Below are 11,825 nucleotides of genomic sequence, written 5' to 3' on the forward strand. Positions count from 1 at the left end.
CTCAGATTCTCCCATATACACGCTTATCGATTTATTTATTTAATCTCAAAAGAATTTAAAGCAAAACAATAGAAGGAGTGTTTGTGTACTTCACCGATATATTTTCTGATGTCTTGATTGATTGGGAATCCATGTCTACTCTCAAGAAGTTGTGGGAGATCTGTTGGTATATTTGGTAAGCCTCTCACATTCGCTGTTGTCAGGGTTGCAACCTGCAATAGGTATAACTCTGTGCACAGTTATCAGAAACTAGTCATGTAGGTACTTAAAATTACCAAAACATGTGCAGTCTAAAACCCAACGCGGATGGAATCGCCAAAAGGAGCTGTATGTGAAAGTCGACTCCAAAAATATGTCACGTTTTACTTTTTTTTATCGAATATCGATTTGCATGTCCATCTACACACTTAAAGGATTTCTTTGAGCATACTAACTAATTGAAAACTCAATCTTGAATTTTCACTTAATTTTAACGCTTAGAATCTTTACTGGTGAAAAACCATTGAAAACCTGCTGGAATTCATTATTGAAATCTGTAGCATCCAAAACTTAAGATTATCTTTAATCATAACTTGGTTAATCTCGGGTTACATTCTCTCCCTATTAAGAAATCGTCCTCCTCGACGATAAAAATATCTTATCCGTAATCATCAGACCTCAAGAAATAGTTTTGCTTACTCACCTATTATACTTGGTATAGTACTTAAGAAGTCGTATGCTTTTAACTTTCAAGAAAACTATAAATATCCATAGGTCTTCCTCTTGAGATTTCTTCAAGTAGTCGTGGAAAGGATGACTTGATGGTGGCTTACTTGTCTAAGATCTTAACTTGATATAATAAGCTCTTAACTTGATTCTTCATTTCTTACCTATCTCTTGGATAAAATCAACATACTCGCATCTATTAGACTCTCAATATTATAACATTCTTTTCTCTCAATAATGTGCTCTCTTTCATTCATATCTTTGATAGATCTTATCTTGGATAAATAATTTTATGTAAAGCTAGTCATGTATATGCTAGAGCCTCCTAAACTCTAGAGTAAGAGCATACTGGCCTTAATTCTATAAAATTTTACTCCAAATAAGAAACTAGATAGAACTTGAGGCATTACACAAAGTATCTTGATCTTGTAAATCAGTCTCACTAGCCATGTCATAAAAAAGCCTTCTTGGAATCTCAACTTAATAAACAATAATAATTTGATGAAAAATATTATTATCGTATTATCTTAAACTTCAAGGTAATCAATCAATTTACAAACTCTTATTTTCGATTTGCTTGTATCTTTAGACATGTTTGCTTTTCAACCAAAACTCTGAAATTCTGAAAGTGAGTGAACACCTCACTCTTCTCCTTCATGAAATATACCCACACTTTCCTTGTGTGGTCATCAATGAATGTCATAGAATACCTGCAGCCTCCCATAGACATGGTCTTCGTAGGACCCCATACATCTGAATGCACAACATCTAGTGCATTTCTGCTCACATATCTGTTACGTGGAAATACATGCTTTGTTTGCTTTCCAAATTGGCATGCTTCACATATTCTCTGCATACCTTCCACTTTAAATTTTGGCAGCCATGTCACAATTCCTTTAGTCTGCATAGACTTCATTCTCGGCACATTCACATGTCCAATTCTTTTATGCCAAATGTCTGTGTGTGTAACAATTCCTGAACCATTTGCAAACATCGCAGCACTCATTTCAGGCATGTCTACATTCAACGTAAACATTCTGCCCACTCTGTTGCCTTTTGCAACTAACCTGTTGAGATATCGAGCTCGTCTAGTGAGGCGGTGGCCACTGATGACCCGCCTGGGGGATAGGCCCCACACTTACACCACTGGCATGGTTGGTGAGATCATGGGAGATATGCGGCCAGTGGGATGACAGGCTGTGTGACAGCCATTCTAGAGATTGGCATAGTTATAGCGCCAGCTCATTTAGTCGGGTTCACACTATAGAGAACCCGTGTATGTATTGGTTGAGTACCTTTCATATTGTGTGTACTCTTATTCTTGTATATGGTGTGTTGAGTGTTGAGTAGAGAAGAAGAAGATTTTCAGCCTCTCACCTTGTGTGTTCTCTATTAGGGTTTTGTGAGTGTGTGTGTGTGCTTGCAAGAGCTCAAGCTCTCTTCCCCCCTGCATCTTTTCATGGTATGAGAGCCTGGGGCTGAGCTGCAAGCAAGAGAACCACAGGAAGCGGTATAAGGGTAAGAGCTTCAACTACTCTTCCCTATTTGTGTTGGTGACTACACCCTTGTCGGGAGCTCTACGGGAGGCACCGGCAAACGGTCTCTGATTGAGGAGCTTTCTTCGCGAGAGTAAAGCTATAGGGCAACTATTCAGTCCTATCGGACTGTCCTATCAGACTGAAATTTTCGTGCCGAAAACGCGTTTCGGGCGCGTCTGGACCTCCATTTTTCAGAAAGCAGGCGATTTCGAGCACTGCAGGTAAGTCATCGATTCTCTGCAGAACTCTGTTTTAAGAACTGTAGGAAGACAGATTGACTGTGCAGACACTGTGGGTGCTGCAAAGAGGTCTATAGTTGCCATTGGGTGTATGTATGCTTATTGAAGTCACTGGTTGTGACATTTGAGAGTACTACAATACCGCTGCAGGAAATACAGCATTTGTGCAGGAAAAACCAAAGTGCAGTTTCTGGTAAAATTGTGTGTTGGCAAGATGTCTAATGATGGCATAACACAGATTGTGGCTGAGAAGCTGGATAAAAATAACTTCCATGCTTGGAGGTTTAGGTTGACGAATTTCTTGATGGGAAAAGGCTATTGGGACTACATAGAAGGTGAGCATGAAGAGGCACCGGAGATACCGGATATAAATCCGACTGCTGCAGATGTGAAAGAGTTTAAAGACTGGAACCAAGGAGCCAGGAAAGTAATGTATTGGCTATCCATTAGTATACAGGACACCATGATTGGGCACATTCAGGATGCCAAGTCCCCCAAGAAGGCGTGGGACATCTTGGTAAAGCTTTATGAAACAAATACCAAGGCACGTAAGATACAGTTGAAGAATGAACTTCATACTGTGGAGAAAAAGAGCATGTCTGTGAATGACTATGCGTTGAAGATAAAGGGTATTGTGGAATCCCTTTTGCATCTATTGGTGTGTCAGTAGATGATGATGATAAGGTGGAGGTCTATCTACGTGGTCTCGGGCCACAATACAAGGCATTCAAGACGTATATTCAGACTCGAGAAAACATTCCCAACTTTACAGATTTGGTGTCCATGCTGATTATTGAAGAGAAGAGCTTGGGTGAAGACCAACAGTCTTCACAAAGCAAAAACAATTCAGAGCAACAGGCCTTCTACACGAGTTCAGGAAGAGGACGAGGTAGAGGAGGCCGTGGACGTGGTCAAGGAGGTGGCCGAACAGGTAATCAGAATTATGGTCAAAAGCAGCAGCAGCAACAACAGTCCCAGAATCAACAACAACAACAACAACACGCAGGTGGAAGAGGCAAATTCAGAGACAGGGGGAGTCAAAGAGGCCATGGAAATTGGCAAAGGTAATATAATGATGCACGTGAATGCTTTTATTGTGGTAAGCCTGGACATGTGCAGGCAGAATGTTATAAGAAGCAAGCTGACATGCAAAATGGGAAAGTGCAGCAAAACAACTATGCATCCTCAAGCAGAAATAATGAGGATAATGAAAGGTTGTTTGTTATGCAGCATGTCATGAATGCCATGTCTGAAAATGTTGATGCAGCACAAAAAGATAATGTATGGTATGTGGATTCAGGCGCTTCGAACCACATGACGAGTCATGGGGAGTGGTTCAAGGAGATGAAAAACCCGGAAAGACCAGGTTTTGTGGAAACAGGAGATGACACTGCTCATCCAATTGCCCACGTTGGAGATGTGCCATTGTCTATGCAGGATGGCAAAGTGAAGTACCTTGCAGATGTACTTCATGTACCAAACATAATAAGAATCTGGTTTTAGTTGGCCAGATGATTGAGCAGGGTTTACAGGTTCAGTTTAACCCTGATGGTTGTTATGTTGAAGATTTTAAAGACAAGTGCAGGTTGGTTGCAAAAGGCAACAGAGTGGGCAGAATGTTTACATTGAATGTAGACATGCCTGAAATGAGTGCTGCGATGTTTGCAAATGGTTCAGGAGTTGTTGCAGACACAAACATATGGCATAAAAGAATTGGACATGTAAATGTGCAGAGATTGAAGTCTATGCAGACAAAAGGAATTGTGACAGGGCTGCCAAAATTTAAAGTGGAAGGTATGCAGAAAATATGTGAAGCATGCCAATTTGGGAAGCAAACAAAGCATGTGTTTCCACGTACCAGATATGTGAGTAAAAATGCACTAGATTTTGTGCATTCAGATGTATGGGGTCCTACGAAGACCATATCTATGGGAGGCTGCAGGTATTATGTGACTTTCATTGATGACCACACAAGGAAAGTGTGGGTATATTTCATGAAAGAGAAGAGTGAGGTGTTCACTCACTTTCAGAATTTCAGAGTTTTGGTTGAAAAGCAAACAGGGAAATATGTAAAGTGCCTAAGGTCAGATGGAGGGGGAGAGTACTTCTCCAATGAGTTCTCTGAATTTTTGAAGAAGAATGGTATTCGGAGACAGTTTACATGCAGATACACTCCGCAGCAAAATGGAGTTGCTGAGCGGAAAAACAGGCACATTGCTGAGATTGCGCGAGCATTGATGGAAGAGAAGAATATGCCGCATTGCTATTGGGCTGATGCTGTTTCTACAGCAATATACATCATGAACAGGACTCCAACTGCAGCCATACATGATGTAACTCCAGAGGAGAGGTTTACTGGCAGAAAACCAGATTTGTCTCATCTGAAAGTCTTTGGATGCATTGCATACGTGCATGTGCCAGATGAGCTGAGAACTAAGCTGGATCCAAAAGCTAAAAAATGTGTGTTTATTGGATATTCCCTTGAGCAAAAGGGATACAGGTGTTATAACCCTGCTACACGTGAGTTGAGGGTAAGCAGGGATGTTGTCTTTGATGAGATGAGCAGCTGGTATGCTGCTGAAAAAGAAGCTGTTGGGGCTGATGTGAGTGGAAGTGTGGTTGCATAGAATGCAGGTCAGCAATCACAGTCTTTGAGTGGACCAGGAGAGTCCTCATCTAGTGGGTCTGTTGATAGACCATGGAGTGGCAGGCTGCGTCATAATACTAGTCCTGCAAATGTGATTACTACATCACGTAAAGGAAAAGAGAAAGTGGTTGAGCCCCTTGCTATGCCTGACATTTCTGCAGGGCATTCTCATGTTGATGGAGAGTCTAGTGGCTCAGATATGAGCCTTGATGAGGAGCTTGGGATCCCAGCTATGAGAACACCTGGGGTAAAGAAGGCTATGGAAGCCATGAATGAAAAGCTGCGAAGATCTCGGAGAGTGAAGAACCCTGTGCAGAGGTTTACTTATGATGGTTATGTGGCACATCACTATGCATATATGGCAAAGGTTGTGCAGGTTGTTGAGCCCACATGCATTGATGAGGCTGTTGGAAATGTGTATTGGGAGAAAGCCATGGATGAGGAGATGGATGCACTATATGGAAATGAAACTTGGGATTTAGTGCAATTGCCTGAAGGCAAGAAAGCCATTGGATGCAAGTGGGTGTACAAAGTTAAACATAACAGTGATGGAAGCATAAACAGGTACAAGGCTAGATTGGTAGCCAAAGGATATGCGCAGACATATGGGATTGATTATGAGGAAACTTTCAGCCTAGTTGCCAAGATGACAACGGTGAGAGTTGTGATAGCAGTGGCTGCATCAAAGCAATGGTCTTTACATCAGATGGATGTAAAGAATGCATTCTTGCATGGGGATTTGCAAGAAGAGGTGTATATGTTGCAGCCACCTGGTTATGAGGATGAGGGTCACCCCGAGCATGTTTGCAGGTTGAAGAAAGCCTTGTATGGCTTAAAGCAAGCACCAAGAGCATGGTCTGACAAGATTTTTGAATATCTTGTCACTATTGGCTTTCATGTAGCCAATGCATATTTCTCGCTGTATGTGAGACATGGTGATAGAGGAGTTGTGCTTGTTGTCATCTATGTAGATGACTTGATCATTACGGGGGACCATGATGCAGAGATCTTTGATGTAAAGATCTTGCTTAGACAAAAGTTCGAGATGAAGGATCTGGGGGAGCTCAGATATTTCTTGGGCATTGAGGTGATTAGGTCACCACATGGTATTGGATTACTGCAGAGACAGTATGGCATGGACGTGTTGTCCAAGTATGGTATGACAGGCTGTAAGCCTATTTCTGTGCCATTGGATCAGAATGGCAAGTTGAGTGCAGATTCAGGAGAGATCTTGGAGGATCCTACTATGTACAGACGCATAGTAGGAAGTTTGATCTACATGACGATCACCAGACCAGATTTGAGCTATGATGTTGGGTTGGTGAGAAAGTTTATGCAGGTTCCACGGAAACGGCATTTGGATGCATTGAGACGCATACTGAGGTATGTGAGGTCTACTTTGCATTGTGGACTATTCTATGAGACTGGGACAGAGATATGTGTACATGGGTACACTAATGTTGATTGGGCTGGTAGTATCTCAGATAGAAGATCTATCAGTGGCTTCATGTTTTCCTTGGGGAGTGCTACTGTGACTTGGAGCAGCAAGAAGCAGCCTACGGTTGCTCTATCTAGTACAAAGGCCGAGTACAGAGGAGCTGCTATGGCAGCATGTGAGGTAGCTTGGTTGAGAAAGCTACTTGCAGATTTGGGTCTATTAGTGGATAGACAAGTTGTCATTTTTTGTGACAACATTAGCAGTATACAGTTGGCCAGGAACCCAGTTTTCCATGCTCGCACAAAGCCAAATAGAGGTCCAGTACCATTTTGTCAGAGAGAAGGTCTTGGCAGGAGACCTTGACCTTGTTTATGTCAGCACACAGGATCAGGTAGCTGACATCTTCACCAAAGCATTGTCTACAGAGAAGCTCCGTAGATTCAGAGCTTCACTTGGTGTACATGAGATGGAGTTGAGCTCGAGGGGGAGTGTTGAGATATCGAGCTCGTCTAGTGAGGCGATGGCCACTGATGACCCGCCTGGGGGATAGGCCCCACACTTACACCACTGGCATGGTTGGTGAGATCATGGGAGATATGCGGCCAGTGGGATGACAGGCTGTGTGACAGCCATTCTAGAGACTGGCATAGTTATAGCGCCAGCTCATTTAGTCGCGTTCACACTATTGAGAACCCGTGTATGTATTGGTTGAGTACCTTTCATATTGTGTGTACTCTTATTCTTGTATATGGTGTGTTGAGTGTTGAGTAGAGAAGAAGAAGATTTTCAGCCTCTCACCTTGTGTGTTCTCTATTAGGGTTTTGTGAGTGTGTGTGTGTGTGTGTGTGTGTGCTTGCAAGAGCTCAAGCTCTCTTCCCTCCTGCATCTTTTCACAACCTGCACTTGTCTTTAAAGTCTTCAACATAACAACCATCAGGGTTAAACCGAAGCAACCGAACCTGCAAACCCTACTCAATCATCTGGCCAACTGAAACCAGATTCTTTGTTATGTTCGGAACGTGAAGTACATCTGCAAGGTACTTCACTTTGCCATCCTGCATAGACAATGGCACATCTCCAACATGGGCAATCGGATGAGCAGTGTCATCCCCTGTTTCCACAAAACATGGTCTTTCAAGGTTTTTCATCTCCTTGAACCACTCCCCATGACTTGTCATGTGGTTCGAAGCACCTGAATCCACATACCATACATCATCTTTTTGTGCTGCTTCAACATTTTCAGACATGGCATTCACGACATGCTGCATAACAAACAACCTTTCATTATCCTCATTGTTTCTGCTTGAGGATGCATAGTTATTCTGCTGCACTTTTCCATTTTTCATGTCAGCCTGCTTCTTATAACATTCTGCCTGCACATGTCCAGGCTTACCACAATAAAAGCATTCACGTGCATCATTATATTGCCTTTGCCAATTTCCACTTCCTCTTTGACTCCCCCTGCCTCTGAATTTGCCTCTTCCACCTGTGTGTTGTTGATGTTGTTGTTGTGTATTCTGGGACTGTTGTTGTTGCTGCTACTGCTGGCCATAATTCTGATTACCTGTTCGGCCACCTCCTTGACCGCGTCCACGGCCTCCTCTACCTCGTCCTCTACCTGAACTTGTGTAGAAGGCCTGTTGCTCTGAACTGTTTTTGTTTTGTGAAGACTGTTGGTCTTCACCCAGGCTCTTCTCTTCTATAATCAACATAGACACCAAATCTGTAAAGTTGGGAATGTTTTCCCGAGTCTGAATAGACGTCTTGAATGCCTTGTATTATTGTGGCCGGAGACCACGTAGACAGACTTCCACCTTATCATCATCATCTACTGGCACACCAATAGATGCAAGGGATTCCACAATACCCTTTATCTTCAATGCATAGTCATTCACAGACATGCTCTTTTTCTCCATAGTATGAAGTTCGTTCTTCAACTATATCTTGCGTGCCTTGGTATTTGTTTCATAGAGTTTAACCAAGGTGTCCCATGCCTCCTTGGGGGACTTGGCATCCTGAATGTGCCCAATCATGGTGTCCTGTATACTAATGGAGAGCCAATACATAACTTTCCTGGCTCCTTGGTTCCAGTCTTTAAACTCTTTCACATCTGCAGCAGCAGTCGGATTTATGTCCGGTATCTCTGGTGCCTCCATGCTCACCTTCTATGTAGTCCCACCAATAGCCCTTTCCCATCAGGAAATTCGTCAACCTGAACCTCCAAGCATGGAAGTTGTTCTTATCAAGCTTCTCAGCCACAATCTAGGTTATGCCATCATTTGACATCTTGCCAGACACACAATTTTACCAGAAACAGCACTCTGGTTTGTCCTGCACAAACTGCTATATTTCTGCAGTGGTACTGTAGTACTCTCAAATGTCACGACCTGTGACCTCAATATGCATACATACACCCAATGGCACTGTTGACCTCTTTGCGGTCCGATAGGATGTTTGATAGGACACTATAGATGCCCTTTAGCTTTACTCTCGTGAAGAAAGCTCCTCAATCAGAGATCGTTTGCCAGTGCCTCCCGTAGAGCTCCCGACAAGGGTGTAGTCACCAACACAAATAGGGAAGAGTAGTTGAAGCTCTTACCCTCGTACCGCTTCCTGTGGTTCTCTTGCTTGTGCAGCTCAGCCCTTAGCACGAACCAGCCTCTGATACCATGAAAAGATGCAAGGGGGAAGAGAGCTTGAGCTCTTGCAAGCACACATACACACAAAACCCTAATAGAGAACACACAAGGTGAGAGGCTGAAAATCTTCTTCTTCTTCACTCAACACTCAACACACCATATACAAAGATAAGAGTACACATAATATGAAAGGTACTCAACCAAATACATACAAGGGTTCTCTATAGTGTGAACCCAACTAAATGAGCTGGCACTATAACTATGCCAGAATGGCTGTCACACAGCCTGTCATCCCACTGGCCGCATATCACCCAAGATCTCACCAACCATGCCAGTGGTGTAAGTGTGGGGCCTATCCCCCAGGCGGGTCATCAGTGTCCACTGCCTCACTAGACGAGCTCGATATCTCAACATAGTTAAGACTTAGTTATAGCAACTAGAGACAATCTTACTAGTTAGAATGTGATAATTTAAAGACTAAGAGAAGTTAAGAACTCTTTGAAGTAAAAGTTGGTTTCTATACTTGAGGTTGATTTTGATTGATTTGAATATGCTTGTCTTGAAAGACTGCGGATTAGAGATAAGTGTAAGATGATAAGAATGACTTGTGATTGCTTTGTTTTGAAATGAATGATAATGTGAGTGTTTGTTTGAGATTACATGATTCTTTACTTATGTGATAAATATAGCATGCATGCTTGTTTGCTATTTGAGAAGGTTCATTTGATTATATTGCTATGTAGAAATAGCACAATTAAGTGAGTTTCAATGTTGCTTAAATTAAGTTGTACGATTAAGAGATTGATTGGGAATCCATTTCTACTCTCCAAAAGTTGTGGAAGAGCTATTTGTAGATTTGGCAAGCCTCTCAAATCTGCTGTCAGGGCTGCAACCTGCAACAGGTATAACTTCGCGCACAATTATTAAAAACTAGTCATGTGGGTACTTAAAGTTACCAAAACATGTGCGGCCCGCGGACGGAATCACCAAAATCAGTTGTATGTGAAAGTTGACTCCAAAAATAGGTCACGTTTTACTTTTTTTTTTACAAATATCGATTTGCATGTCCATCTACACACTTAAAGGCTTCCTTTGAGCATACTAACTAATTGAAAACTCAATCTTGAATTTTCACTTAATTTTAACACTTAGAATCTTTACTGGTGAAAAACCACTGAAAACATGGTGGAATTCATTACTGAAATCTGTAGCATCCAAAACTTAAGATTATCTTTAATCATAACTTGGTTAATCTTGGAGGTATGTTACACAGTTCCTTTAATGAAGGCCAAAAGGAGATGAAGAATTCCATAGAGAGCCAAACCTAGCCTGGGAACTTTTCTTTTCCTAACTTAAGAAGGGCTAGCTAGCATTTATCTAGTTCCACCTCTCTTTCCAGCCATCTAGCCTTATTTGCATCTACTCTTTGATGGATTAAACCTAAGTCATTGTTCTTAGCTAGAAACCCCCCCAATGTGGATCTCGACTACGAGGGCCCTACCATTAGGGTGGTTTGTAACTAAGCAAGGTTTGAGATTTTTCTTAAGAATGGTCATCACCCCACTATAGCCCCACCTCCCCATACAACACAACCTAGTCCTTAACCACCTTGAGACCAAAAATGTTGTGTTCTTGAATAGCCATAATAGAGAGCCCCCACTCTCTAACTCGTCCCCAAAAAACTACATTCTTCTTTCTATCCCTTCACATTCCAGGTACAACCTCTAACCTCCTCCTTATTATTCATATTAGGGCAGTTTCTGGAACCATATTTACATCCTCATTACCTCCCTCATCAGGAGTTTCTTTTTGAATGTCTTTCTAGGCTGTCTCAATCAAAAAGTTAAATCTTTCTATAGAAGATGTTTCACTGTCTACCCTTCCTAGGGGACTGAAAGGATTCGAGTATATCAGCGGACTGAGATCACTCTGAGACTTGCTGCCTCCCCTTTCTTTAGCCGCTTGTTTAGTTTGCGCCCTCCTAGCTTCATCCTTAATTTGCATGAGAGTAAACTTACCCTTAGCCTTATCAGGAACTTTGGTCCAACCTCCCTCAGCTTGACCACTTCCCTGAGTTTCTAATAGTCCTTTCTTTTATCCAACCTCCCTCACTTCCTTGAGTTTCTAATTGTCCTTTCTTTTTTTCCTTCTTTCTCAAGTTCTCATTATTCTCATCCTTGCCTATTTTGATGTCCCTTCCTGAGTCAACTACCTCCCTCTCCTCTCTACTAGGTTTGGCCTGAGTCGTCCCACCACCACAAAACCTTGCTATATGGCCGAAGCTCCCATATCTAAAGAAGCCCCAGGAAACCGGCCAAATTTCAGATCCAGTTCCATCTTCCCTAGTTCTCCTAAGTCAACTTCCATAGACTTCAGGGTTTCAATCCCGGTGTTCCAGGTTATACAAACACTGTTCACTTGGTGACCGAAATCTTCCTCTTTTAGGAATATATAGAGTCAGACCCAAAGAGTTAGATAGTTCCCCAAGCGCAGGCCTGAGCCAGGGTGGGAGACCAACTTACTCAACCCAGATCGGGCAGGCTTCTTGTAGACTTTTGTCTACATCGAAGAGAGAATCAAAGGGTAATGCATGGATAAGCTTCTCGTTCATAAACAGAG

Source organism: Cibotium barometz, chromosome 61 (genome assembly GCF_041138505.1).
Source record: "Cibotium barometz isolate CiBa-2024 chromosome 61, ASM4113850v1, whole genome shotgun sequence".
In the NCBI taxonomy this organism is placed as follows: domain Eukaryota; kingdom Viridiplantae; phylum Streptophyta; class Polypodiopsida; order Cyatheales; family Cibotiaceae; genus Cibotium; species Cibotium barometz.